The 24,729-nt window shown below is 39.5% G+C and overlaps 1 protein-coding gene and 1 pseudogene across 1 annotated transcript in view; both read left to right on the top strand.

Moving 5' to 3' along the window:
* LOC102243734 overlaps positions 1-10,484 on the top strand; it is a 15,689-nt pseudogene extending 5,205 nt beyond the window's left edge.
* AVEN (apoptosis, caspase activation inhibitor) overlaps positions 1-24,729 on the top strand; it is a gene marked incomplete at its 5' end in the record, with an annotated part of 120,464 nt that overhangs the window by 78,746 nt on the left and 16,989 nt on the right. The window lies entirely within an intron of this gene.

Below are 24,729 nucleotides of genomic sequence, written 5' to 3' on the forward strand. Positions count from 1 at the left end.
TAGGGATTGGGCCTGCCCTCTGCCACCCGGGAGCAGGCCTAAGCCAGCAGGTCGTTATCTCCTGAGGGGTCCCAGACTGCGAGAGGGCACAGGCCGGGCTGAGGAACCCCCCTCCCCCCCCCGAGTGCACAAATTTTTGTGCACTGGGCCTCTAGTCTACACTAATAAAAGAGAAAGATGCAAATTGACGGTATCTTTGCAATGCCCACCAGCCAATCAGGAGTGAGTATGCAGATTAACCCAACAAAGATGGTGGGTTTATTTGCATACTCAGGCGCCGAGTGGCCAGGGACAGGGCGGGACGCAGGCGTTCCACACCACCCCAGCTGCTCTGGGACTCTGGGCAGTGTGGGAAGGCGGAAAGGTGGCTCCGGGCCGGAGCACAGGCAGTGCCAGGAGGCAAGGGAAGGAAGGCCCATTCTTTCACAAGTCTTCGTGCATTGGGCCTCTAGTCTATAAATAAGTGTTTGATTTTCACTAATGAATATTAGAAAGTTCTCACCAAATATGGATTTTAGTCGCTGGCCTAGAGAAACTCAGTTTCCCCCTTTGCCATCCATGGGAGTGTAGTGCACATGAGTGCCATATGTCACCAATCTGGTTGTGATGATTGATTTGTTCAGTTCCCAGTGAAAGACAGGCTTATCCCTTCCTAGAGACCATGGGAGAGCTGAGATTAGAGCAGCTAAGCATTTCAAATGGGCAGAACTTCAACTAAAGCGCCCTATTTGAGAGGGATTAAGTTACATGTTGATGGAAATCTGGACTTGGTGATGTTTTATAATGTACTTTTCTCTTATACCAAGAATTGTCCTTAACATTATAGGAAATAATTTTATGATAAATCTCATTTAGATGCCCATATTTAAGTAACTTTTTAAATGAATATTTTACATTTCTCAATTTTATTAAAAACTTCTCATAAACCTAATTTTAATGACTACTATTCCATAAATGATACTTATATATTAAGTAAAAACTATCATATGATGTAGAATGCCTTCCAACTATGTATTATCTTTGTAAAACAGAGAGAGTATGTAGGGAGCACTGGCATTTATATGGTTCTTCTAAAATACAGACATGTGTTCTTTCACTTAAACTTGACAATAGATCTATGCTGTAGATAATATTAATTCTTATTTTACATATGAGAAAGTTAACAGATTAAGTCACTTTCCTAAGGTCACAGAACTAATGAGTTGTGGAGCTGAGCTTTAAACACAGGTCTCTTTGACTTCTGTTACCTGATGCCCGTTCTGAAGATCCACGGGTAATTTACATATGCAAGAAGTTTGTAGGTGACACACATCTTTCCTGAAGGCTAACGTTTCTTCCCTTTCCCCTCATCAAATTCAGTTATTGGAAAGTCCAGCATAGAAACAGTGAATAGACTTGCATTTCGCTTCCTCCCTCTGTCCCTCTCTGTCTCTGAAAGTTCTTGTGTCCCTTGAGCGAACATCTCTCTCTCTATGTGTAACTCAGAAGAAACAAAGTCAGCTGCTAACTGTCAGCCTGTAAATAACGTGAAATTTACTGATGATTCGTAATTGTTACTGCAATGGTGTGTGTAATTTTTAACAAATTAGATTTCCATCTTTTCATATTGCCAATTGGATGAATACACAGTGATTTGTCAGTGTTTACATACTATATGCTTTATTTTCAGAGCTCTGTATTCTTAACCATTGTGTGTAGCTCTTCAATGGTCTCAGCTTATGGCTCAGAAATTATTTTATAAATCCTTGCCCTTAGATTTCAAATGTAATTTATGCTTTTAACAAAGAGTTCTTCTCCCACTTGGCTTGCTGTACTAAATAAAATGTGTACCTCTTTTTCCAGAGATTGCATTATTTCTAAAAGTCACTTTTAATGAAAAGTGTCTAGTGCAGGGGTGGGCAAACTTTTTGACTCAAGGGCCACAATGGGTTCTTAAACTGGACCGGAGGGCCGGAACAAAAGCATGGATGGAGTGTTTGTGTGAACTAATATAAATTCAAAGTAAACATCATTACATAAAAGGGTACGGTCTTTTTTTTTTTAGTTTTATAGTTTTTTTCATTTCAAATGGGCCGAATCCGACGCGCGGGCCGTAGTTTGCCCACGGCTGGTCTAGTGCCTTGTGAAAGACTATGTAAAATATTTTATCCTTTAAATGCAACTCATTAAAGAGAAAAGGGAAGAAATTAATGCATAGATGAAAACAGCCGAGGGGGGGAGGGTGCTGTTGATTTTGTTGTGCTTGCTGTGGATTCTCTTCCTTTGCTGAGAGGCAGGGGCGCTCCCTGGTCTGGGGAACAAGCTGTAACATGGAGTTGGGTTGACCAGTGTGGCATCGGCATAGAGGTGGTTTTGATCCTGAGCCTGGTGAGAAAAAGTGGAGATGCCGGAGTGTGTCCCGAGAAGAATAGGAAACATTTATTTCATATCTATAAATATTTTTGAGAGGAGATTTTAATGAGTTGGATTCAGTGCAATTTAGTTCTTGTAACTATTCTCACTGTTTTCGATTCTCCCTTCTAATTCAATGTTGAGTCACAGCAATTCATTGGTTTAAAGTTGCTTTTCTTGCAAAGAGCTCAAAGCACTTCCATAGTGTGATCTTGGTGTGATCTTGGTGTCTGCCCAGAAGCGGGCAGATGGAGAGTTGAAGCGACAGGTAGAGCTGTCTTGTGTCTACCGGCCAGACCTCAGAAAATGCCCATTCCCTGGCAGGTCTGTCCCTGCAGGAGTAAATGCCTTGGTCCAGCCGCAAATGTTCCTGTTATTCCAGCCTCGCCAGCATGTCCTATTAGACAGAAATCCTGGCATAATGAGCAAGACTCCCTCGGGTGAGTTGGGCATTTCATGAGCTGCAGTCTCTCTCCCTGTCACTTTCTAGATCCTAGAGCAGAAATTCCCCGAGTGCTCTGTGAGAGAGGAAGCCTGTGCCCAACATCGCGTAGCCCAGGGCTCAGTGAATGCACACTGAATGCCGCTGGAACTGGCATCGGGTCGCAGTTACTTTGCCCACTTTTTGCCTCTGTGGCCAGTGTTCTTCCAGCAGCAGGACAGAGCCTGGCAGGTATTGTGTTTGGAGTAAATGTGTTGGCTTTGTATTGTTTTCATTTCTCTTTTGTTCTTTCCCGCTGGTGATTTCTAAGTAGATACTTTAATAATTGTGGGGCAAAGTTCACGGCTACCTCACCGCTGCTGCCTTGTCTGTTTTTAATGCTTCCTCTTGCTCCCATGGACGGGTCTCGGAGGAAGGGAAGGAGTGTGTGCCATCCATAGGTGCCAAGGGGACCCCCACAACAGACTCATTTTGATAGGCAGTACCTTGCTTACTAAGCAAATGTTTTAATGCTTAAAAAGAGTCCTATATAAATATAAAGTTATGGTGTTTATAATTTTAATACCTGGTGGATTTAGTAATTTTAGTCTTTCCAAAGTTCTTTTGATTTTAAACATTTGAAAAATGAAATACATAAATGTTTTTTCACTGGTGGACTGATGGGGGATAGAAATATAGCAGACACTTTTAGCATCTAATCAAATTTTTTTACTTCCAAAACTAAACTGCTAATTCCAAGGACCGGTGTGCTGACAGTGCCTACAATTAAGAAATTCTCCTCTTTGTCTACACGATTTTGTGTCTTACAGCAAACGTTATTGTTAACAGAAAGGAGAGAGTCCTGCTTTCTTATTCAAACCTTGAACTAGTAACGTATCAGTATTTATGCACATTACTGTTAGTGCATCAGTATAGCATAAAATCACTATAATAGCAAATGGGCAAATAGTGTATTCACATGAGAGCCCTTAAGTTTCTTTGCCCCCTGCATGTTTTACTTTGCTTTGTTCTCTGAATTGCCAGCCTTTAACCTAGCTTTCTGCCTCTCTCCAAGGTAGTAGGCACAAAACGTCACCTTTGTTCTGGGTGTGGAAGGAAAGATGTTTCTGCTCCACACCTTCCCGAGAAACCTGGGTTTCTGCAGAATGGCATAATAAAAGAACAGGGCTTAAGGGAAAAATAGGGGTCAGAGCTGGCCCCTCAGAGACTCAGTAACTTTGTAAACTGATCACTAACATGCTCAAGCACCCAAACAGGACCTAGTAATTAGGGAGATAATCGGAGGGAAACTGGTCATGCTTCAAACCCCCATTTTGTCACTCAGACCCATGTGACCGCTGTCCTCTTTGATGGTTTCTCCTTTCCCAACAGCAGTCCCCTGCATGAGCCAAGAGTTAGACCTTCTGTAGTTTTGTCCATTAACTGGATGATATATGTTTCTTAAAACATTGATCTGTATACAGTAGCCAGAAGGGGAAACTGCGATGCTCATTGATGGATGAATGGATAAACCATCTGTGGCACATACCAGTACATACAATAGATTATTATTCAGCTTTAAAAAGGAAGCAAATCCTGTCACATACTGCAGCATGGATGAACCTTGAGGACATTATGCTAATTGAAATAAGCCAGTCACAATAAGTACTGTACAATTGCATGTATGTGAGGTTCCTAGAGTAGTCAAATTCAGGGAGACGGAAAGTAGAGTGGTGGTTGCCAGGGGCTGGGGGGGGGGGGTGAGGGTTTTGTTTAATGGTACAGAGTTCCAGTGTGTGAAGATGAAAAAGTTCTAGAGGTGGATGGTGGTGGTGGTGGTGGTGGTGGTTGTAGAACACTGTGAATGTACTTAATGCTATTGGACTATACAATAAAAATGATTCAAGTGGTATGTTTTGTATGTTTTATTTACCACAATTATTTACAAAATTGATTTGTAAAGTATAGATGAAGGCATAGTCTTTTATCTGTTGGTTGCAAATATTTCCCCTACATGTCACTTGTCTTTTGACTTCATAGTTTTGGGCTGTACAGACACTTTACATTTTATGGAGTTACATGAGTTTTGTATTGTGTTTATAAAGGTGTTCCTCACCCCTAAGATTATGAAATGTAAGATTTACCCATGTTTTCTTCTAGCACTGTTATATTTTTGTTTATTTGTGTCTTTGCTCCACATTGAGTTTATTTGGGGTTGTCAATCTTGTGGTGTAGGACAGTGCGGCAGGGGCATTTCTTGTTTTATTATTTGAGGACTTTAGGGACACAGCCTTCGCTCTCTGTTTGATTCCTATGAACTGCTGAATTTTAACTTGTGTACGGTTGTTGGGATGGAGGTGAGGGGAATCTGCCTCCCAGGCAACTACTTGACAAATTATGAGGACTTTTCAAACATGCTGGCCTAAACAAGATCACATTTCCTTCCTTCTTGATGAGCAAGTATTCTTTTTCAATGTGTGAAAAACATGGAACCAGGGGATTGACAATGGCCCTTAAGAAACAAACATGTCACCTAAAAAGCACAATCCAGTTTGGAAGCAAAATAACTGGCCTTGGTACCCCAGGCTTTCCTCTGAGGTACCCCTTAAAATTCCCAGAGCGTGTCATGCCAACCGGCCTTGGGTGGCTGCCCTGGGGACAGAGTAGCCTCTGAGCACAGAGGAAAGTGACAGCCTCTAGTTCCATCATTTGAAGTCTCAGTCTGTGCTTGGTGGGTGTCAGCAGAGAACTGGAGTTGGGTGAGCAGGGACACATCCCAGTGATATTGGAATATTTGAATGCTAGGCCAGTGGTGGCCCAGATGCCACGTTGAGCAGACATTCCAAGTCCATAACCAATTTTTCTTTCATTTATGGGTTGGTGGAAAAAGCTAGGGACCATTGGACCATCACCTAGAAGAACTTGGTCCTTATTCCTGCTCTACCACTAATTAGTTGTTTGACATTGGACAGTCAGTCACCCACCTTGTGCCTCATTTTTTAAGTCTGTAAAATGAAGCAGTTGAATCTGATAATCGCCAAAGCCCCTTAGGTACCTCTAATAGTCTGTGTAATGTGTCAGCACAGAGGGCTTACCCTTACACGATTTATATATGTTTTTGAAATACAGTTAGAGGGACAGCACTCCGACTCATTCGTCTCACCCCTTCTTCCTTCTTTCTGGCCCTGACCCAGGGAATATGGGAAAGGGAGGAGAGCTATCTCAGGGGCACAGCTGAGGGAGAAACGATGAGCTACTCACTGCTAATTATTAGTTGACTGATATTGCCATTTATGAAATTGAACAATTAGGAGTTAGAAAGAGAATTTGATTTAAACTTGTAGCCTATTATGGTTGAAGAGAAAGATGACACCAAAATGATATTTTAATTGACTTATCTGGCTATGCAATCAGATTTTCCCTGTTTTAATTTTTTTTTAAATTGTTTTTCTGAAACTGTCCACTTTCCCACACTAGTTAAAATCTCAGACATTGAGAACATTCAGACACAATGTAGCTTTGTGGGAGAGTTGACCTCTAGATCCCAGAGGGTTTCAAGGATTGATTTCCATAGAGCAATTACAATTGCATGGTCCTAGAAAAGGGCTTAGAGAGAAGGCCAAGGGGGTAGGATGGGGGAAGAAGGTTCTTAAACGCAGGCATAGATGCTAGAACAAGAACACATGCAGTAACTGTGGCCTTGGCATTCTCACCGTGAGTTTCAGCAGAATTGCTGGCAATTAAATTCTCTATTCTGTGTGCTTCTTTTGTAAAAACAACCAAACAAATACTATCGTTTGAGGATTTTCAGCTTTATAACCTAAAAGGATGAGTTGGTTTGCACTCTGGGAACACTCTTTTGGAGAGAGGAATTACCAAAGAAAACAGTTTCTCTATAAGTTAGAAATCTTACTAAATTTTGTACTGTAGCTTGCAGTTTAACAATAGAAAAGTCTTTTACTGAAGCAAATAAATATAAACACTTTTGAATTACTGTTGTATTTTCAAGAGGGAGCCATTTCAGCAGATGAATGACATGAATTCCACACAGTAGCAGAGTGGGGCTCCCCTAGCTATTTCTAGTTCTGATATTACATGTTGGCTGGATCAGTGGGACAAATTGCAACCTGGGTGATGTGAACAGTCCAAAAGACTATACATTTGAAAAGTCACCTGTCTTATTATGTGACCCTCTTTGCTGTGTTTTCTGGGCAGGGATGAGAAAACATCAATTTTTACTGCTGTTGCCCCCTTAGTGGCCCCCAAAACCATCTGTGGAATGAAGTGCAGGCTCCTTATTTAGGCATTTTACCTCTTGCTACCTGGACCTGGTTCTCACCTACTTTTCCAATATATCATTCTTAGAGTCAATGCTTTCATCAAATTGGACTCCTTCCTCTTATCATTCTTGTCTGTCTCTGTCTTCTAACATGATAGCATTTCTTCCCTTGACTTAGCATGGCCTACTCTTCTTCATATCTTCTATCCAGGACCATTTCAAATACCGTTTTTTAAAATACCATGAAACCTTCTCTTAAGCCCCCTAGAACTTCTGAACCACTGAACTTTCTATGTCTTTTTGTGTTGCCATATCTTTGCCTTGTTTCATAGCTATTTCTGTGTATTATGGATTGAATTACAGTTAGAGGGGACAGCACTCCGACTCATTCATCTCACCACTTCTTCCTTCTTTCTAGCCCTGACCCAGGGAATATGGGGAAGGGAGGAGAGCTATCTCAGAGCTATCTGAGGGAGAAATGATGAGCTACTCACTGCTAATTATGTTTAAGCTTTAACCCTCAGTATTTGTGAATATGACCTTATTTGGAAATAAGGTCTTTGCCAGTATAATTAAGTTCAAATGAGGTCATGCCAGCTTAGGGTGGGCTCTAATGCAGTGACAGGTGTCCTTAAAAAAAGAGGGAGATTTGGACATAGAGACACAGAGGAGAGAGACAGAGGAGGAAGAAGGCCATGTGACCAAGAGGCAGCGATTGGAGTGATGCAGCGACATGGGAAGGAGCACCAGAAGCTAGGAAGAGGCAAGAGGGATGCTCTACCAGAGCCTCTTGAGGGGCAGGGCCTACACCTTAATATCAGACCTTTAGCCTCCAGAACTGCAGGAGGATACATTTCTGTTGTGTGGGCTCCCCTAAGTCTGTGGTACTTTGTTAGGGCAGCTCTAGGAAACCAATATAGTATGTGTATCCAATCTTTACTGCTGCCCTGCCCACATTATGCTGAAAATTGATTAAGTTTGGGCTTTGATTTACTCATCATCTCCTCAGCATTGACAGATTACTTCAGCTATTTTTTAAAACAAATTCATGTCTTTGAGGTATATTTATGTGCAGTAACATTTACCCTTTTTAGGCAATATCAAGACAGGACATTCCCATCAACCCCGAGTTTCCGTGTGTCCCATTGCAATTCCCTCTCACTACGCCAGCCCCTGGCAACCACTGATTGGTGGGTTTTGTCATTTTCATAGAATGTAGCCTTTTGTGTTTGACTTCTTTCACATTGCATAATGCATTTGAGGTGCATCTGTGTTGTTGCATGTATTCGTATGTTTCTTTTTATTGCTCATTCAGCTAATTTTCATTGAGTGTTGTTATGCACTTGCTATCGTGCTGATGCTCTGCAGATGCAGTAATGAATACCCACCTTCTTGGAGTATATGGGTCAGACAGGTACAAAACCAAAGAATGAAGAATATCACAAGTGCTTTAATGGCAAAAGTGCAGTGTATTATGGAAGCACAGGGCAGAAACATTTCGCTTAGATTTGAAGGACCATGGACCATGGAAGGATTCCCAGAGTAACTGATGTTGAACTTGAGACCTGAGGATGAGTGTTTACAATCCAAGCAGGTGATGGGAGAAACAAATGCAAGCTTGTCACAGCTCATGAGAATTGATTGTTAAAAATTTAGGAATTTTTCAAGCTGATTGTTAAACCATTGCTAGCTTGAAATTGGCTGTGGTAGGAGTATTTACACCATGGATGTTGTTGAGCACATCAAATCAGGACTCTCTCCCGCCCTGACAGTTTTCCTGTATACCATACTGGATGGACAAACAGGGGAGATAGTTAACAATGAAAGCAAGAAAGAGCATGGTGTTTTTGAAGAACTAAAACAAATTCAGTAGATACGAAACATAAAATGTTGAGGGGGAGAATTGAGGGCCAGAGAATTAGCTAGGGACCAGATGTATTGGGGAATGCAAGCTATGTTAATAAGCCATAATGTCCTTTTCTGCTTATTTTAATATGTCAGGTAATTTTTGATTGCATGTCAGAAATTGTGAATTTTTCCTTCTTGGGTATTGCACACTCTTGTAGTCCTATAAATCTTAGGTAGTTTTATTCTAGGATGCAGTTTTACCTGGAAACAGTTTGATCCTTTTGGGTCTTGCTTTTAAGATTCCTTGGGTGGGACCAGAGCAATGTTTAGCATCAAGTTAATTTTTCTAACTACTACAGCAAGACCCATTTGAATATTCTTTCTGATGCCCCATGAGTTATAAGGTTTTCTAGTCTGACTGGTAGGAACAGCACTATTCCTGGCCCTGTTTTGAGTACTCACATGGGTTCCTATAGTCATTTTGGGTTCTTTTCTTGGCCTTGGGCAGTTCCTCACACTTTTGCAGTGATCAGAGTCTGCTGAATTCTTTAGGGGACCCTCTCTGATTGCCATAGTTCCCTCTCTTTGAAGCTCCCCCTTTTCTGGAATTCTCTCTTGAAGACTCTATTTACTTTGATTCCTGGGATTCTTAGTTCCATCTTCTCTTCGTGGGGAGTCTGCTGGGCTGTGCCTAGTTTCCCCAGATTTTTCTGTTGTTTCAGTTGGGAAGATAAGTTGGGTCCTCATGCTTCATCTTAGCTGGAAATAAATGTTAAACTTTATCTAAAATCGGTGAAGGGCTGTGTTTGAGCTTCGACCTATGAGGTCATGGTTCGATTCCTGGTCAGAGCACATGCCTGAGTTTGGCGTTTCCAGGCTCGATGCCCAGTAGGGGGCACACAGGAGACAGCCAATCAATGATTCTCATCATTGATGTTTCTATCTTTCCATCTCTCTTCCTCTGTGAAATCAATAAAAATATATGAAAAAAATAAAATCAGTGGAGGGCAATTGATGAGAGGTTTAAAATATGGGGTGACAGGATCAAATTTGCATTTGAATGTAATATAGAGAAAGGATTGTTCTGCTTACCTAGTGGACTTACTGGGGACCTGAGACAATAATATTAAAGGAAGGTACGCCAATTAGGACACTATCGCAATAATTCAGTTAAGAGAATGTGGTGACCAACACCAGGGAATCATCAATATGATTTGACAATAGTATATTCATGTAAGAAATATTTGTAAGGGCCCTTTTGGCTCTCTGAGCAGCGCCATGGCGGTGGGCAAGAAAAAGCGCCTTATGAAAGGCGGCAAAAAGGGAGCCAAGAAGGAAGTGGTTGATCCATTTTCTAAGAAAGATTGGTGTGATGTGAAAGCACCAGCTCTGTTCTATACGAAAGATAGAAAAACACTAGTCACAAGAACTCAAGGGACCAAAATTGCATCTTACTCAGCAACTTTCAAGCACACAGTACAGCCCAGTAGTATTAACTGTAGTTACCATACTGTACATGAGATCCTTAGAACTTATTCTAACTGAAAGTTTCTGTCCTTGGACCTACATCTCCCCATTTTCCCAGCCGCTGGCAACCACCATTCTATTCTCTACTTTTATGTGTTTCTTATTTTAGATTCCACAGATAAGTGAGAGCATGCAGCATTTGTATTTTTCTCTGTGTGGCTTATTTCACTTGGCATAATGCCCTCCAGCTTCAAATTACAGGGTTACCTTTTTTTTTTTATAGTCCATTGTGTGTGTGTGTGTGTGTGTGTGTGTATGTTATACATACATACATACATATATACAAGGGGTTGGCAAAAGTAGGTTTACAACTATAATACAAATAAATAATGTAGTAATTAATAAATAATACAAAAATTTAAACCTACTTTTGCCAACCCCTGTATGTGTGTGTGTGTGTGTGTGTTGGGGGTGGGGATGGGAGGTGGATGGATTCCAAGAATCACATTTTCTTTATCCATTTAAGGATGTTTAGGTTGTTTCCATACCTTGGCTATTGTGAATAAAGCTACAATGAATCATGGGACTGCAGGTATCTTTTCAGATTCTGATTTCATTTCCTTTGGATATATACCCAAAAGTGGAATCCCTGGGTCATATGGTAGTTCTATATTTAATTTTTTGAGGAACTGCCATACTGTTTTCCGTAATGGCAGCACCAATTTATATTCCCACCAACAGTGCATACGGGTTGCCTTTTTTCCTCGTCCTCACCAGCATATTTATCTCTTGCCTTTTGATAATAGCCATCCTATAGGTGTGAGGTGGTTTCTTTGTGGTTTTGATTGGCCACTTCCATGATGATTGATGACGATGAGCACTTTTTCATGTACCCATTGGCCATTTGTATGTCTTCTTTGGGAAAATGTCTATTCGGGTTCTTTGACCATTATTAATGGAATTATTTGCTTTTTTTTTTTTTTTTGCTATTGATTTGTATGGTTTCAGCATATATTTTGAATATTAACCCCTTATCAGATATGGTTTACAAAACTTCTTCCAGTTTTGTAGGTTGCCTTTTCAGTTTATTGGTGATTTCCTTTGTTCTGCAGAAGCTCTTTAGTTTAAGTAGTCCCACTTGTTTAATTTAGTTTTTATTGCCCATGCTTTTGATATTTTATACAAGAAGTTATTGCCAAGACCAATGTCAGAGTTTTTTCCCCTATGTTTTCTTTTATGAGCTTTATGGTTTCTGGTGTTACATTTAAATCTCCATCCATTTCAAGTTACTTTTGTGAGTGGTGTAAGATAGGGGTGCAGTTTCATTCTTCTGCTTGTGGCTATCCAGTGTCACCAACATCATTTATTGAGAAGACAATTCTTTCCCCATTGTGTGTTCTTGGTGCCCTTGTCAAAAATCAGTTGGCTGTAGGACTTTTTCCCTTTTCACTGATCATGTTCATAGCTCATTGGTTCATAAATTTGTGCCATCCACTTGCCTTGAATGGAGGTAATTGTTAGAATATTGTAATTTTGAGGTCCATCCTTAGTTTCTTTTAATAATTCTTCAGTTTTGAGAGCAATTCAAGATCATTGTATCTTCCCCTTCCCACATGTTCTTATTGAGGTCCTTGATTTACCAGACAGTTCTGATTGCAAATATAATTCTGTATTTTATGTTTCTGTTGTATACTTTTAGCAAGCTTCATGAAAATAACATTTAATATTTTTCTTATTTCTTTATCCCATACCCCCTTTATGTCACACAGATCACTTATATTCGTTTGCTGATTTATTCTTTGATTTGTACATCACTTATTTGCTTATCGATTCTTGCATGCATAGGTTTAAGTATTATTCATACAATAAATACACGTTTACTAACTGCCTACTGTGTGCCAGAAACTGCACTAGTCCCAGGAGTATGTGATGATGAAAAGAATGGGCTCTGACAGTTTAAAAAAACTTGAGATGATTGCTTTAGTGAAGGTGTATGTGAAATGCAGAAATGATCTGGGCTTTGTGTGGCGCAAAGTGGCAAGGATCCCGCACAAAGATCAGATAACTGTGTACCTCAGTCTCAAGGAAGTAGAAGAACTTCGCAGCATCAGGGAACAAAAGCCTAGGCACTACTAGTATATCAGTGATCCATCACTGCCACCAGTAAGATCAGTGTGGCCTACAGGGAAGGGGCCTCGGGCTGACACCTTGTGGCAAATGGGTTCTGTAAGTTTGGCATTGCACAACACTGGGTTTGCAGCTACCTTGCCATGCCCCTGCCCCATTGATGGAGAGTATATCTCTTTGCACATCCTTTTCACAGCCAGACTTTGTGCCATATTCTCACTCCCCACCCTTCCCAGTCAAATTGTACGTCAGATTTTCTACACGTGTAGTTATACTTGTGGCTCTGATGTACTACAACCTGAATTAAGTATCCCCCACCGTGCCCTGCTGCCACACACATACACACAGTGCTCCCATAAGACATTTTGTCTGTCATTATATGTTCTGCAATTGCTTATTTATGTAACTGTGAACTCATCGAGGGCAACAGTGGTCTATATAATTTTACACTTGATCTTGGCCAAAAGGCCAAGAAGTGATGCCTATATAATTCTATACTTTCAGCACTAATTACAGTCTTATCTTAGTGAATTTTGTTAAATGAATAAACAAGAATTTTTATAGTTTTACAGTTTTCTTCATATAGGTTGCAACATTTCTTAAGTTTTTGTTGCTGCCATGAAGGGGTTCTTTGCCCCACCCCAACCATTGTCTATTTATTGATAGTATGTGGAAAAGTTATTGACTTTTTTTTTTCATTTATCTGTAATCAGCCTCCACCTGAATTTCTCTAGTGTTTCAGGTAGATACTCTTGGCTGGTGTTATATTCTTGATATTATAGCTTGAGAAGAGGTAGTTGGAAATGACTGAGATATTATAAAAAATTATTCTCTACTTTAAAAAATGCTTTCTTATTAAAGGAAGGTTAGATATGTTGTTTCAGAAGATATTTTAGTTTTCCTATGTATTAAATCAATTAAGTGCTATCTAAATAAGAAGTAAACTAAATTTAGATTTGGTTACCAAATTCAGATTTGATTCCCCCCCATCCAGCCCCAGCAAACCTGAGCGAAATGATTAAGTACCATTAAAAATATATAGTTGTGAGGTAAATTTGCTTTTATTGATATTAATGAGTTATACAGCTGACCAAGGTGAACATGAGGTTGATTTGGTCATTGGAACATCTGATACATTGATGGGTGTGAATTTTGAGATTTTTTTCCCTCTTACTCCATAACAATTTTTTGTGATGATAAATTATATACTGTTATTTGGTGTAGAATTATTTCTAAGTAAAAGAAATTTAATATTTAGTATTTATATGTTTTTCTTTTTTTTAGTATGATAGAAGAGCAATTTATAATGGGATTTTTTAAAACATCAAGTTCTGAAAAGTACTTTGAATGCCTTACAACAATGGCAGTTCTTTCTATGGTCCTCATAATTTAGACTAATAGTTGATGTTTGGTCTTTGAAGGCAATGAGTTACTCAGGTAGAGTTTCTAACCTTAATCTTTTTATTCATTCTCATTCAAGATTACAGTAGAAATTTATTATTGTAAAAAGCAAATGTGAACTTTCAAACAGTCAATCACAATACATGGCTATCTGCATTTCATTTAATCCTGTGGTCCAATGGCAAAAGATTTTTTCCTTTGCTGTGATATGCTTACAATATTGGTACAGGCAACTCAATCTGAGTCTGAGACGAATTAAGTGACATTTTTGGGGGAGAGCCTTGGCGTGACTTGGTTTGGGGGGCATAATACATCTCAGGATGGAGCAGCATCATAATTTCTACTTACTGTTTGTTTGGTGATTATGTTAACAACTAAATATTACTAAACATTTGCTACCCGTCAGTGACTGTGTTAAAACAATTGTATGTGCATAGCTCATTTAATCCTCATAATCCTACAAGGCTAGGTTCTATTCTTATTATTCCCATTTGACAGAAAGTTCAAGCAACTTTCTTTAAGACACACAGTTACTAAATAGTGGGGCCAAGTTTCAAACTCAGATACTTGACTTATCAAAACAAATATCCCTAAAATAAAATCCCCAATTTTGTTCCAGTGGCTCACTTCACTTCTTTCCTCTCTTTTTCCTCTTTCTTTGAAAATTTCCTCTTTCTTTGAGGATCTGATTTGGTATCCTTCAGACTGGCCTCACTTTTTCCCTTGGCATCCCTGATCATATTTGAGAAAGCCCAGCCCATCACCTTTCAAGGTGTCATTGACTATTCAGTGACATAGTATAGTGTCATTGAATCTGTCAGGTAAACCTTTGCTGTTTCTTGGAAACATTATGAGTAAGTGGATATTAAAGTCTGAAATGTATACTCTGTGAATTTCCTTTTATATCCAGCTACTGTATTCCTTGTCAGCAGTGTTAACATTATGTGATCATTGGATCTGACACTCTAAACTCAGAAAAGACTTTTACATGTAACCAGTTACCTGGTTCTAATAACAGTGTCCATGAAGGACCTCTCAGACTGAAAGTTGACTCTGGTCCCTGTGGATCTTGCTGGGGATGGGTTGCATGAGCAGTTAAGAGTAAGCTCTGGAAAACTGTGCTACATCTACACAATGGAATACCTCGCAGCTGTAAAAAAGAAGGAATTCTTACCATTTGTATCAGCATAGATGGAACTGGAGAGCATTATGCTAAGCGAAATAAGCCAGTCAGAGAAAGATAAATATCACATAATCTCACTCATTTGTGGAATATAATGAACAACATAAACTGATGAACAAAAATAGAACCAAAGACATAGAAGCATTGAACAGACTGTCCAACCTATGAGGGAAGGTGGGGCAGTGAGGGGTAAGAGATCAACCGAAGGACTCGTGTGCATGTATATGAGCATAACCAATGGATATAGACAGTAGGAGGGTGAGGGCATGTGCTGGGGGAGGGAGCAGCCAGAAGAGGTCAATGGGGGAAAAAGGAGACTCATGTAATACTTTAAACAATAAAGAATTTAATTAAAAAGAAAGAATATTCACAGTGGGGTTGGTAAAATAAGTAATAGCACATAGTACATATAATGAACTAATATTCGGTTATTTATTCCATTTCAGAAATAATTACATTGGAAATGTTCAAGGATTTATAAAGTGATTAAAGTGAGTTATTAAACTATATAAAAAAGACTAGACTTTGGTTCAGTCTTGAGTCAGAGCAAACATGTCATCATGGATCTTGCTTGTGCAAATCATGTGGCCTTTCGTGACATGCATAATTGACAGTCCTTATTGAGTGGAGCTGCCTCAAAACGTTAGGAAGTCTCAGTCTCCCCTTTACATTGGTGGCCTTCTGTGTAATGCTGGTCTCTGCCATTTTATTTGGTATCAATTCTAAGACTTTTTCCCCTTCACATAGATGGCTGGTACATATTTTGTTGTAGCTTATGACTTTTCACTGCACTGTGAAGCCAGTCTACTATGGTCTTCATGTTAATGAATCACAGGTTATCAAAAAAATTAAAGTTAGAAATAATAAAATATATGTAAACAGCATAATCCAATCTTTCTCTAGAGACAGTAAATTACCTTGAAATACTTTACAGCTATAGAATTATACGCTTTTGAATGTCACAACTGTTAAAAGAAAGTATTTCTCATTTGGCAGGAGATGGCCCTCTCCAGAAAAGAAGCCAAAGGAAAGCAATGCCAGAATTTATTCTATTTAAACAGTTTTAAATATATATTGGATTTAGAAACATTGACATTTCAAATAGCTATTTTTTCTTCATTTTCCACCAGAAAAGCGAAAACCTTAGCATCTTCTATTAAAAAGGGGTGATACAATTTGAAATTTTATTTTGTAACAAAATTCCACTTTATAATTCAACTAGAGGTCCTGTGCACAAAATTCATGCACTCGGGGTGGGGGGGTGGTCCCCCAGCCTGGCTTGTGCCCTCTCACAGGGTGGGAGCCCCGTGATCGATTGCCCCAAAGAGGTAGCCCCGCCCACCCATCCAGGGCTCCTGGATGGATTGCCCCAAAGAGGTAGGCTGGAGCTGGGGGTCCTACCTCCGCGCCAAGCTGTGGGACCCCCAGGCCTCGCCATGCAGAGTCGCCGGGCCCCACCTCCGTGCCGCACATGCAGTGTCAAGTCCCCACCCGCCTGCGCGCACCTCACTGTGCATGCAGCCGCGCCCACCCATGCGCGCTGCTGCACACGCAGCCTCCTTGTGATGGATTATGATGGCATGAGGGCATCACAGCATGAGGGCGTGACGACCATTTGCATATTAGCTCTTTATTATATAGGAGGATTATAATTCTGATTTAAAGGCAATTTTAGCAATATTACATCTTCACAATGACAGCTATAAATACATAAGGTTAATATGTATCATTCACTAAAAATTATTTGTGAACACAAAAGAATGCTTAGTATAGTTTATTGGAAATAGGTAGGTGGAATAGCAGGGAGTTTAGGTTCCCCTCCGTTCGTGCTGGAAGCCCTGGATCAGAGGAGGAAAAGGAGACTGTCCATATGCCATATTCAGCAGAGGCAACAAATGGACCAAACTTGTAGACATCAGGTTGTATGTGTATTGGGACGGGGACCTGTGTACAGTGGGTGCTCCCTTTCTTTTCCTTCAGCATGTGAACTCTGCAGCAGGGACAAGAGTCCTGCCGCTCCATACACCCCACCAAGCAGTCTGCCCAGAGCATGGACTGAAGAACCTCAGATGTCTTATAATTCCCCCTTTAGAAATCTCAATTTAATTATGCACCATTTTTTGAACTTTCCTAGAACAGAATTTTCCTATATTTACCCTGGACACAAATCTACTTTTCTTTGCATCCATTTCTGAATTACCAAGATGGGAAAATGGCTTGGAAAGTAACTTGTCATCTCTTCTACTTGCTACCCCATTTCCTTAGAAAACAAAATGGGTTCAAAACTGGATACAAGTACACAACCATTTCCCTGGGTGACCATGATCTAATCTCTTCTCACCTGAAAAAGCCTGTCAGTTATCATCCTGGATTTTATATTATGTCATTATTGATGACCATACAGGTTGTGCATATTATCCATCATTTCACATTTTAAAAACTTTATTACAATTTAAGCTTATTCTAATTTCATTATAAAATGATATTACTGATGAGCAACTTTAGGTCCTACTCATTTCCTAACAATTTCAGACAGACAGTGGATTTGGGATATTTTCCTCCTGTCCAGATAACTCTAAAAGCCAACATTACATCTTTATCTAAAATTGGATTCTGTCCTTATAAATTTTCATTAATTTTTTTTCTGATTTAAAAAGCATTCATCCAGAAATTGAATTTCAATCTGATCAAACCTCTAATTCTAACTACCAGTTTATAGGAAGCGTAGGGGGGAAAAAAAGAACAGATTAGACAATGATATGGGAGTACAAGTCAGCAAAATCCAGAAAGTGAAAAAACTGATAGGTTAAATGATCTGGTTTCCTCAACAAACTATGAACACTAAAGAGGTTTAAGGGACACATCAACTAAATGCATCCTGGGGTATTTATTTGGATCATGATTTGAATACACCAACTATAAAAAACAATCCTCCTCTCCCCCAAGAGGCACCCAAAACATTTTATGAAAATATTTAAATATTATCTACATATTTGATCATGTTAATTTATTATTTTTATTTATTTTATTTTTAAATTGAATTTATTAGGGTGTTGTTAGTTAACAAAACTGTCCAGGTTTCAGGTGTAGAATTCTATAATACATCAACTGTACACTCTATTGTGTTTTCACAACCCCAATTGAAGTCTCCTTCCATCACCATTCATCCCCTCTTTAATCTCTACGACCTCCCCCATCTCTCTCCCCCTCTGGTAATCACCATCCTGTTGTGTGTGTTGATGAGTTTTTTTTTAATCTCTTCACCTTTTCACCCATCCCCACAGCCCCCCTCCCTTCTGACAGCTGTCAGTCTAATTATTTTTAATTACTGCCATTTACTCATATAATATTATTTTATAGTATTAAAAAAGACCTTATACTTTAGAGGTATATACCAAAGTAAAAAAAAAAAAAAAAAGGATACTATTTGATTAATACCCAGAAAGCCCCAGATGGGGGTCAATTTGCAGTTGAATGATTTTTAAAAAAGACCTTTAACTTGCTGAATTCTGCCCAACAGCATCGCTCTGAAACATAGTAAACATGAAACTGAATAAAGCTGGTTAATTATATAAAAATGATTACTAAAACTTGTCAAATAGAATTTGGTAAACAGATTCCACTGATACCTTGCGTAGTTAAAGTTTCTCATACAGTGGGAAAAGGTTTAGAAGATATTTCTTCTTTTTAAATAGCAAAAGCAAACCCAACATTTATTACCCTCATCCTACTGCTAAGACATAAGAGATACACCACTGATACAGAGATACTACTCTGATAATTCACTGGCACAAATTCTCCTTTGAGCTTTGAAATCTTGAAAAATATTGCTACGTTTGATAACACCCATGAAGAGCAATTCTTTTGAGAATACAATAAGACACAAATGTACTCATCAAACCAGGAACACTTGAGAGGGAGCATCAAACAGCAGGTGCTTCTTTATAGCCAATCCACTGACATTCCTGCAACTGCACAATGACTGTATTCTGAAAAGTTTTAAGAAAAGCTTTTGGAAACTCAGTCACATTTTAAATATGTCATGGAGTCTCAGTAGATGAATCTGCTCATGAATCCTTTGTAAATCAGTAAATTATTGTTCAGTTTATCAAGTTACTGTCTTATAATTTTGTGTTTTTGTATATCAGATTTTCTTAAAACTCACCACTCTGTCTTTTAGATATGGAATGGAAAATTTAGATAAAAGAAAGCCAAATGCTCTAAGGCAGCTGTAAATAATGAGAATCAACACCCCTACTGCTGACTTTCTCAAACAGATCTACCAAATACGAGGCAACTTTCGACTTTCCAATGAAAGCAGTATGTATCATGGGTATGAGTAATGCCAGGACCAAACAGTGCTCATCAAAACGTGTTAGGTAATAACCTGGCCCCCATATCTGTCATCAGTTTACCTTCCTGTTCAAGTCCAGTACATACATATGGCAGTATCAGAATTCCCATTCCCCCAAAGGAAACAATTTTATCATCTAGAATACAGTACTGTGTGCAGTTTCTTTGGCCTTTTGTCTTACAGATTCCATTCATTTCCAACGTTATTTAGGTCAACAGCTGCCCTCCCACCCCCACTTCCTTCAGCAAGGCTGTTTCACACATTTGTAATACAGTTAGATTCTCTTGTCAGAGTCTACATTTTTTTCCTGGTATCCCCTGACCTCCCAAATTGGTTTTTAAATTTACATATATTACAATTCCCTCTTCATGTTGTAGGCTGTCTAGGTTTTGAGAAATGCATGATGTTGCCCTGACCAATTTGGCTCAGTGGATAGAGCGTCGGCCTGCGGACTCAAGGGTCCCAGGTTCGATTCCGGTCAAGGGCATGTACCTTGGTTGTGGGCACATACCCAGTAGGGAGTGTGCAGGAGGCAGCTGATCGATGTTTCTCTCTCATCAATGTTTCTAATTCTCTATCCCTCTCCCTTCCTCTCTGTAAAAAATCAATAAAATATATATTTAAAAAAAGAAATGCATGTTTTGTGTTTACAATCATAGTATCATAAGAATAGTTTCACTGCTAAAAATCCCTGTACTCCACCTACTTTTATCCCCTCCCCAAACGCCTGGAAACAACTGACCTTTTTACTCCTGTCTCTATAGTTTCTCCTTATCCGAAATGGAATCATACAATATGTAGTCTTTTCCGACTGGCTTCCTTCACTTACTAATATGCATGTTTTGTTGTGCCTCAGTAGCTTATTGTATGTATGTAGAATGGCTGTTTTTGTGCAACTTAAATGGGAAAGTGCCTAGAGTGAGATTGTTGGATTGTATGGTAAGACTTTGTTTAGTTTGAAGATATCATTATTATGGATACTCTTATTCTAGAAAACAAATGCTCCTGATAGCCTTACTCTTTTAGGTAAGAGAATCTCATTACTGTGTTTTAGCATCTGATTGTCTTCTCTATGTTTTTTTTATTCTCCGTGTTTATTGCATTAGCAATAAACTCTTACCCATTTGGAAGACCAAAAAAAAAAAAAAAAGGCTTGGTAGATGGCATATAGCCACAAATGTTTTTTAGAACAATCCATTACCATATGCAGACAGAGAACATTTGAATCTTTCATCCTCTTTGTTTTGAAGGTGACAATTTGACAGCCCCTCCTGTTCATTTTAAAATTTTTACTGGTTGTGTTGTCTTGTTTAATCTGTAAACAACATAAGGATAACTGGTCACTTACTGTGTGCCTGGGTACTCATATAAAATATGTTTAACAGATAAGAACTAGCCCTAAATGAGATCACTAAGCCTGGTTGTTGTAGATTATGGTGTTTAGCAGAGAGATTGATAACTGGATGAAGAACCCTGAGTCACATACAGAATATGATGCAGCCTTCTCATCAGTCACATCTTGCCTCTTCACCCCTCACCATGCTTGAGTCATACTGGCCTTTCTGCTCCGTGAATGGCAAAAATCCCTTCTATTTTGAGACCTCTGCTCATGTGGTCTCTATGGGTACACACTGCCCAACCAGACTCATTCCAAGCAGACTCAAAAGCTAGAGCTAAAAGTTTTACAAAGAAAAGTGAGGCTCTGGGATATGAAGAAGTTAATCAAAACTCACTTCCACACGTTCTACATCGCCTGCATGAGTTAACCTCAGTAAAATTATAATATAGACTGAGGGTTTCCTCTCTTCAGCTTGGGTATTACTAGTGCTTGCTGGAGCTGCTCAATTGGAGATTTTATGAAGAATATTAGGAAAATCCTTATGTGTTTTTGAAAAGAGGCTTTATAGGGTCTTAGGAGTGAGAGTAGCAGCTGAAAGAAGGGCTGTCAGCCGCTGAAGGTGTGGATATGAATTTGCATTTTATGCGAAGATGTGAATTCATGATCAGAAAGGTGATTTCAGTGAATTGAGCTAAGGTGCAATAAAAAGTAATTAGACAAATCAAAGGTAAGACAACAGGTAAAATTTCTTAACTCTTTAACATGTTAAGCACCCAGCCTGTTTTGTCTTCTGGATGGAAAGTATAGTGTCAGTCACCAGTGACTGACTGGGCGCTTAATGTGTTAATTTGAGAATCTGGCATATGTTTAGCCAATAAACAACAAATAGAAAGCATTCTCATAGTTCTGATAGAAAGGGGTTCAGACATTTTCTCTAGCAAACCTCTATAGTATTCTCTAAATTGGAGGGCATGCTTCAAGCCATTTTTTTTCTCATAATGGGATTATGGCATTTGGGGATTTAAATTATTTAACACTAGAGGCCCGATGCATGAAATTTGTGCAAGGGTAGGCCTTCACAGCCCCAGCTGCAGGGGCCCTTGCAGCCCTGGCTGCCTCCCGGCCCTGGCTGCCAGCTGCCTCGCAGCCCCTGCTGCCTCATGGGCCCACCCCCTGCCTGCACCCGCCTTGGCCTGGCGCTGCCCGTGTCCGCACCCACACACTCCTGGTTCCCCGGTTCTGTGGAGCCCCCCAATCGATTGCCCCGCAGGGGGTTGTCTGGGCCTCCCTCTTTGGGGTGATTGCAGAGCCTCCCCCCCGTCAATCACCCCACTGGTCAGTGGCCTGGCCCTCCCTCTGCAGGGTGATCATGGGGCGATGGCGGCCCCCCCCGACCAATCACATCACACCCACCTTGGCTGGTCTGGCGCCAGTGTGTGTCATAGTGTGGTTGTCTGGAAGGTCATCCGGACGGTCGTTCTGCTGTTCGGTCGTTCGGTCAGTTTGCATATTAAGCTTTTATTATTATAGATTAACCTTGATGGATAACATTTAATTGCAAGAAGGAAAATTGGGCAGGTTAAGGTAGAAAATGCCATGTTTGTGAGACATAAGTAGGTAATAAGGATAGATTGACTTTCAAAAAAAATATTCAGTGTAGGAATGAAAATGAAATTATGAGGAGAACAGATGACAGGCCAGAAAATTCAGGCAAGGCTCAACTCTGCTGTGGGACCAAGATACTGATCTTTGGAAAAGACTGTTAGTGTAACAGTGGGACTGCACTGCAGTGTGTGTGTGTGTGTGTGTGTGTGTGTGTGTGAGAGAGAGAGAGAGAGAGAGAGAGAGAGAGAGAGAGAGAGAGAGATATTAGGCTATTTTCCAGATAATGGTGGTTGGGCATTGATCTAGCTCTTCTCTCTCATCTCCTCTGGAAGTGAATTGTAAATCATTGCAAAATTGCCATGGGGTTAGATCTACTTCAGGTATTAGATCTGGAACCTTTGACTATCTGTATGATGTTTTTTACCCACTATAACCAACAAAGTCAGTATTTTGGGTGCCAGGTTAATTTATGAAAATAAAATACAAATAAACTATTAGGTAGACTAAATCTTTTTAAAACAAAACAACACCATGAGCTTCTCATTATGTGTGCATGTATGTGTAAAATAAGAAAGGGAGAGAGTACAAACCTTTCTAAAGCTTTGGGAAAGGTATTAAAATGTTTTTAAAATTTCAGTTTTTTGTTTTTTATAGTCCCCTCTTATTTATTCAACTCAGGATCTGAGAGCAAAGATATATTATTAGCATCCAATAGTGTGTGGCATAGAATTGTGCTGAAAAATGTATGAAAGAATGAAAAAAATTAGCAACTAAATAAATGAATTATTACTCCTACAGTCATTAACGTTTAACTTCACATTATGCCTGTTTTCCCTGAGAAAGATAGTTAATAGTATTTATTTTGGTATAAAGGTCTTGCATTATACTGGAAACTAGAATTTTATCTCACACTTATCTCTTATCAGAATTGGAAAAAAAGATTGAAAGGGATGTAGCCTCTAAAATTAGTTTTAATAATAATTTGAGAAGTTTGAATGTTGCAAGTATTTCATTGAAATAATTGGAGACAACTCATGCTTCAGTTAGCATAATCACTACACTTGCAGCTGACCCTTATTAGCTACCTCTTAAGTAGGACTTTCTGATAATTTGTCAAAGAGGTTAGTTGCTTCCCCAACCCATATTTATTCTCCTCAAACTCCTGGTTCTTATCTGGGCACATGGCCACTCTTGTGGCTTGATAAAATGATAGGACACAGCTCTGGCCAAAAGAGAAATGAGTGGAAATGTTCTATGGTAGTTTCTGGGAAAACTAACTTAGCAGATAGATAATGCATGCCTTCTGCCTCTTTTTCTTCTACTCTTTTTCCATTTTGCTGTGTGGAATTTGATAGGGGTAGCAGGAGCTGTAGTCATCACCTTGGATCATGACTCCATAGGAAAGGCAGAACAATGACTTGGAAGGAGCCTGGGCCACATACCAGCCTTTGACCGCCTAAGTCTTGATTTTTTTAGTTGACAGAGATATAGTCTTTTATCTTGTTTAAGCCATAATTTTTCATGTCTTTGTTTCATGCAGCCAGACCTCATCTTAGCTGACACTCTATTTTACTTCAGACCAGTTCTTAGTCTTATGACTTTATTGTCCATGGGAGGATTGATCTTTATATTTTTATTTATTCACTTTTATCTAATCACTTTCTCTTATCTTGGAGTTCTGTGCCAGGATTTGATGTTGGCCTCATTTCTGGAAATATTTGACCCGAGAAATTGTACTAGATTGTCTACGGTGGTACAGGGTTAACATAAATTACTCAACTATTTTGAGGGAAACAGCTAGATTCTAAATTCTAGAATGTCAGCATCATCCTTCTATCATAAAGCCTAGAACCCTTTCATGGTACCTGAGTATATATTTGGCTTTTCCTTCTACATAATCCTTGCAGATGGGGAAGCAACTTTTTAGGGACATTGGGAAGATAGGCACATCTATTATGTAGTGCTCAATGTGGATATTTGATGCTCAGGGGCTTTGGGGGCCCCACACCTGGTGAGAAACCTAATTATAAGTCACTGTTGAGCAGAAGGAGAGATTTTTCTTACCTCTCTTGTTCTTTTGGCTCAAGCTGACTTTTTAAAAATTAATCATTGTAGTGGCTTGTATAGACTTCCTCACAAAGACAAAATGTTAGCTGTTGCTTTGTTTTAGGGTAGATATTTGAGTGCTTGACATCTGCATCTAGAATGGCTCATCCATTGAAGCTTGAAGTTGGGGGAGGCAAGATTTGTTATGTCCTGTAGATTTTAAGTCCACAAATCTCTGAATTGATCTGTGTTAGCCTGTGGACTTAGG

The sequence above is a fragment of the Myotis brandtii genome, unplaced genomic scaffold (assembly GCF_000412655.1).
Source record: "Myotis brandtii unplaced genomic scaffold, ASM41265v1 scaffold927, whole genome shotgun sequence".
Classification (NCBI taxonomy): Eukaryota; Metazoa; Chordata; class Mammalia; order Chiroptera; family Vespertilionidae; genus Myotis; species Myotis brandtii.